The sequence below is a fragment of the Temnothorax americanus genome, unplaced genomic scaffold, assembly GCF_048541705.1.
Source record: "Temnothorax americanus isolate GAGA-0224 unplaced genomic scaffold, ASM4854170v1 Scaffold52, whole genome shotgun sequence".
Lineage (NCBI taxonomy): Eukaryota > Metazoa > Arthropoda > Insecta > Hymenoptera > Formicidae > Temnothorax > Temnothorax americanus.
The window spans coordinates 639,367-645,000 of record NW_027509678.1 but is presented as its reverse complement, the minus strand read 5'-3'; the positions used below and the strand labels follow the sequence as shown (position 1 = coordinate 645,000).

Sequence of the window (5,634 nt, the reverse complement as noted above, 5' to 3'; positions counted from 1 at the left end):
GGATCAATTATCATAGATCACGTCGAAAATGATTATAAAATATCTTTATCACACATAGTATTCGAACGCGATTAGAAAAGATACCTATTTCAAGACCGCTCCTTCTTTATATGATTTACATTCTGTCTGAAATTGCTTACGTAATCATAAAAGAATCGTTGGAAATTCCATTTGATGGTATACCGACAACAATTTTGATGGAAATTCCGATGTATCCAAAATTCTTGAAACGTTCTTGCTTTCATTGTATAAAGTATTCAAGATTTTTTAATATAGCCGTGTATGTATATGGGACTCAAAGACCTTTAAAGACAGTCTAACATCAGTTAAACAATTTTTTCTTTTACTCACTTTCAGCATGCGAGGCATTTTATCATCCACTCACTATTCTATCGAGAGACAGAGAGCGATAAGTATATATGATCCGAACGGAAAGAAATATCTCGAACGAGCATTGGTGAAAAAGCAAGGGCGGAACGTCTTGTCCAGCAAGGATTCCACGTCCTGCCGAGTCCTGTCCTTTAATAATACATCTCGGAACCGTTAATCACACCGATGAAATATAATTTAATACCTCAACGACCGAGGAACGACCACTAAAAATGACGAACGGCCGGGAAACACGCGGCAAACGTGCCACCCCGGACGTGCAATAACGATAAAGGGTTGGGTATTCCTGAACGACCCTTCTGGTACGGGCACTCGTGAAAGGCGTGTGTGGGCTGTACATTACATTCGTCCACTCGGCCGCACTCAATAGCCTCCCAATTCGCTGGAATCTTTCGTATATGGAGCGTCCGAGTGGTCCTCCACCTTTGCAAATAGTAGTGGGACCAATCCGGGTGTGTACTTACGTATAATATTCAATCAATAGGATGTCCATGCGTCATTCTAGCGGTTTATATTATTGACAGAATGTATATTAGTGAAAATACATGCGACTGGAAAAGAGATTAAAAGCGAATATAAACTTTAATTACTTGGCACTTGCTATGGAGCTTAATATTTATGATAATTCTGTAATAACTTATTACTTTCCAATATTCTTTTTATATCTTTATATATATACAGCATATATGTACACATTGCTGGAATCATTTTTTAAACATTTTAATAAATTATTTATTTTATCTATAATAGTGTAAATAATTTCATTAAAAATTGTTTTGTTGAATTAAAAATATTCTAAATTAGGAAGAGAATATTAATTTAATTTTTCACATAAAAGGACATGAAATGGTAATAAATGACAAGAAAATATATGTACTTTATTTTCTGACTGAAACAATGTCATTCCGCTTTTATAACAATATAGTTTTAAAGTTTCGAGTCTTGAAGATATTTACCAAGAGTTTCGTTCCATTTTTATATAGTGACTGGAATTCTCAGGAGAAGCATGGTCACGTAGATATCGATTATATTGATCCGAAGGGGACGATCTAGTTACTCGACGAAGAAGTCTTCGTTATTGCCGGTATTCGTACTGATGAGATTCGCTCAAGCATGTTCTTTTCGACCTTTATGCGACACTCGTGGGAGCAAAAGCTGTTGCCGAGGACCGAATCGAGATGATGTTTGTAACAATGACGACAATTTCGGTGGACAAAGGTGTTCCCGACAATTTGATCTGCGTGATTTGGAAGTGATCCGGAAACTTGCTGGGTTTTGAGCTAAAACAGACTGAATAGATGTTAGTTATTTTTTTAAATAAAACAAAAAAGGAATGGTAATTAAATATACACGATAATATTATGTCAATCTTGTTAGGGCCAAAGCACATATGACAGTCGTAGTCGTGGACGTAGTAACGCACAAGCTTTGGCGTATCCTGATCTATCAGGTCGGGGACTACGACCGTCGTATATCGCTACGCCATGTTATGTGCTTTGGCCCTTATACGGCAAGAACGTCAAAGAATGCCATTTCTAAAACTACATTTCAAAAGTACGTTAGATCTGTTTCTTTATCTTCTGTCAAGAAACATGTTAATATATACTTTTTTCATACACTATAAATGTAATTGGCACAATAAAGTAAAATACGGCGTAAGTCCACTTGTTTATATAAATAAAAGCATTATAGAGTTTGTTAGCGATCTATTTATTTGCATAAACGCGGAATTTATTATTACATCTCTCTCTCTCTCTCTCTCTCTCTCTCGTCTCTTTCTTCTTTTCTCTCTTTCCCTCTTTCTTCCACTTTTATATAAATTAACGACATATGTACATAATCTGCCAAATATGAGTTAGAACATTACAGAGATTTGTAAAATGAAGTAATAAAGATATAAAAATGTTTTTCAAACCAACCAACATTATAATTAAGTCAGAAAGTCATTATAACAGTCTCTTATTAACGATATATTCGAATTCATATCGATTAGAAATGTAATCGGTACACGATTTACGAGATTTATTTTATTTAAATTATTAATATTACACAATAAGATATATTAATGTTAAAAAAAAATTGAAACGATTAATTAATTAATTTACTGGTTTAATGAATATTTCACAGAAGTGATCGAGTTAAGTATATGATATTGATCCAAAGAGAATTTACGTAAAATAATCACTGCAAAATTTTGCTTTATTATACAGGGTGAGGCAATAACTATTACCACCTTAAATATATTCGAATCTATAAGACCCAGAGAAAAATTAGTGGAACCAAAATTGTACGGTACAAAAGGGGTTATCATACAGCAATAATAATTTTTGTCCAGGTGGAGGCGCTTCGGAGATATCAAGGTCATCTTTATTTTTTTAAATTGATTTGGTACATTTTTTTTTCCATAATATGATAGAGGATCTTGAAAACAAGTTTAGAACTCATGACACAAGATCATTGAACATGATTTAAAGTGAAGAAAAAACGATTAAAGTGTATATAAGAAAATTGATCTCTATCCTGCAATCTAACATTATAACAGATAAAGCCTTTGCCGCATATATTCGTGAACATTTCATGGCTTTTTCTCTCCTGGCTTTACTACGGATAGCTCCTAGAAACTATCTCTAACGGTTTTCGAAGAAAGACATTAAGTCAATCCATAAATCATCTTTCGATTTCGTAGATTCGAGTGGAACGCGTTAACCCCCGACTAATTCCTTTCAATGCACAGACATTCGTTTTCGCTCTTATACCTTTTTATCTACACATTACATGATTGATTTTTCTGGTATAAGGAAGCACTATAAGTTCGTAATAATATTTCTCTATGTATTTTTTGTATATCACGTAATGTATTGAAAATTTTTGATGGATAATATTTATTAATTATAATTATTTAGAAATATTTACGCGCATTGTAATTTGAGTACCAAAAGTATTAATGCGGAGTACAATTAAGTTAAATATTTATTTAAAAAAAATCAACTTATGCATTGTTATTACTGTTATTTTTTTAAATCTAGGTAATACTGTTTAATGGCAAAGTTATGGACAAAGAAAAATCTAAGACTTATTTAGACTTACGTCGTGTCAGCTTAAGAACCTGATGTGGATGTGCATAATAAAGAAGCATTGTCTCTCACAGTGTGTATCACGCTGTGTCGTGTAACGATACTTTATTAAAGCCACTTCTTGTGGTTGTAACTTCAGAGAAGGGAACTTCATTTTCATCCATCTTCCTCTGCCTTCTTCACGCTGCTCTTAGATGCTTCTGAGTTTAAAAAATTGCGATGCGACTTAAGAATGCATTGAGTGTAGATATAGCGTCGCGTGAAACGAATTATGAGATAGAGATGATTATATGAAATAGAGATAGTTTCGGTCAATCAAAAGATGATATATTTTGTGTTGATCAAAACTATTGCTACTTAGTAGTCATTTGTAAAATTAATAACTAATGAGTACAATTATTCAAAATAATTAAAAAATGATAGATTATTAATTTTATAATGAAAATATTGTTGTGTTATTTTTTGATCGCTAATGATAGCTTGAAATTTTTGAGCAACTTTCAAATTTTTAAGTATTTTAATGCAAATTGAAATATATTCCTTTTTTTGTTTTTTATATTGCTTGTGCCATTATTTTAAATAGTTTTTACTATACCAAACTGTAAAAGAAATGTTAGATGGTATTTAAATCCAAAAATTATGCTTTTACGTGTGGAAAGAATCCTCCGCTATAATGTTTTATCTACCTCAAGTCTATGGTATGATAAGAAAAATATGGTCGGATATAATAAAAACGCATTGCCTTCGGCTATACTACGTTATACGGTATAACCGTTGTTTTAGAAAGGTTTCTCGGAGATGTAGGGGTGAGAATAAAACGTCATTTTCATACATCCTCCTTTGTTGAATCCGTATTATGCACGCCTGCATCAAGGCGTTCCGAATGATGCATTCATTATAATCGAGCTTACGTACACGCTCATGCTCGCGAGCATTGTAATTGCGCGTAGAAAAAACTGTGCCCTGTAACGCAACGAATAAATTTTCACCAAATGCGTATATAAGAGAGAAGAGGAAGAGCGTTTGCTTCTTCTTCCTCAAGTTTTCCGTGCGTCTAGATGCAAGATGTATTGCTTAAAAGGGATCGATATTTTCGTAGTCAGTAACTTTCTCGCGGACGGATCCGATGTAATCTCCCCGATATTACACGTGGCCACACGCCCGTTCAAAAATTGAACGGGGCCAGCTTCGACGAGGGTTGCACCTCATAAATTATCAGCGGGGGGTCTGGCGCGAGATCCCCAGTTCGGGCGCATGACTTCGGACGACTGGAGTCGTCTAGAATTTTGAATTATGAGAGCGCGGTGACTCGGCGACTCGGTTGGTGATCAACCCCTCGCCGCCTCTAAGCCTTGACGTTTATATTTGATACCTAAGAAACCGCTGTGTGTGCTTAGTTTCGGTATATCTTAGTTTTAAAGAACAACGTTACAGCGCTTATTATATGGGAGGGATCAAAGAGTCATTTCATATTATATACGATTTGTCCAAATGGTCGGCTCCGCGTTGCGTTAATATCGCTATAGTTTCTTTGAGCGGTGTCTCGTTCCCGAAATTTATGAAGTTACGCGGGGATTTCGAGAGAAGATTTAACGCCACTTTGGTAGAAATTTATGGCGTCAGTATATGTAATAAATTGATTATATGTGCTAACAGAGTTGACACTTGATAAACCTGTTGATATTAATTTTGCATAAAACTTGAATGCAAAAAGCAGGTAGAGATGTAAGTCTATTATACACATTTCTGGAGTAAGATGTGAAGGAGAGAAAAAGAAGAATACAATTATTTATAATTGTATTCTTCTTTCTCTCCAAATTATTAATTGCAAAATTAATTATAAGTATTAGTATAAATATAATACATTTTTTTTGCACAGTTTTAGCATACAGATAAACGTACCTATGGAATTGATAAGTTTACATCAGTATCATATCGCTATGAACGTATATATTAAAGTTTAGATAAATTTATTTAACAGCTAAAAATTTATTCAACCTGCGCAGGTATCCCCTTCTCAGAACTTCTAGAACAAATATTGTCGCATCACCGTCATTGATTATTCATCTTTCAAACCTAGAGTCTAAGCCTGCGGGAAGCGTTTACAGCACGGATTTTATCCTATTTGATCGATCAGATCTCAGTTCCTACTTTTGACTCCAGCCCGTTC

The 5,634-nt window shown here is 34.3% G+C and overlaps 1 long non-coding RNA gene across 1 annotated transcript; it reads right to left on the bottom strand.

Annotated features, from left to right (window-relative positions):
- Positions 1-1,434: 1,434 nt before the first annotated feature.
- Positions 1,435-3,661, bottom strand: LOC143904447 (uncharacterized). Its single transcript, XR_013258905.1, has 2 exons — positions 3,478-3,661; positions 1,435-1,680 (listed from the first exon to the last, which is right to left on the bottom strand). It is a non-coding gene; the product is annotated as an uncharacterized LOC143904447 (long non-coding RNA).
- Between the last annotated feature and the right edge of the window lie 1,973 nt (positions 3,662-5,634).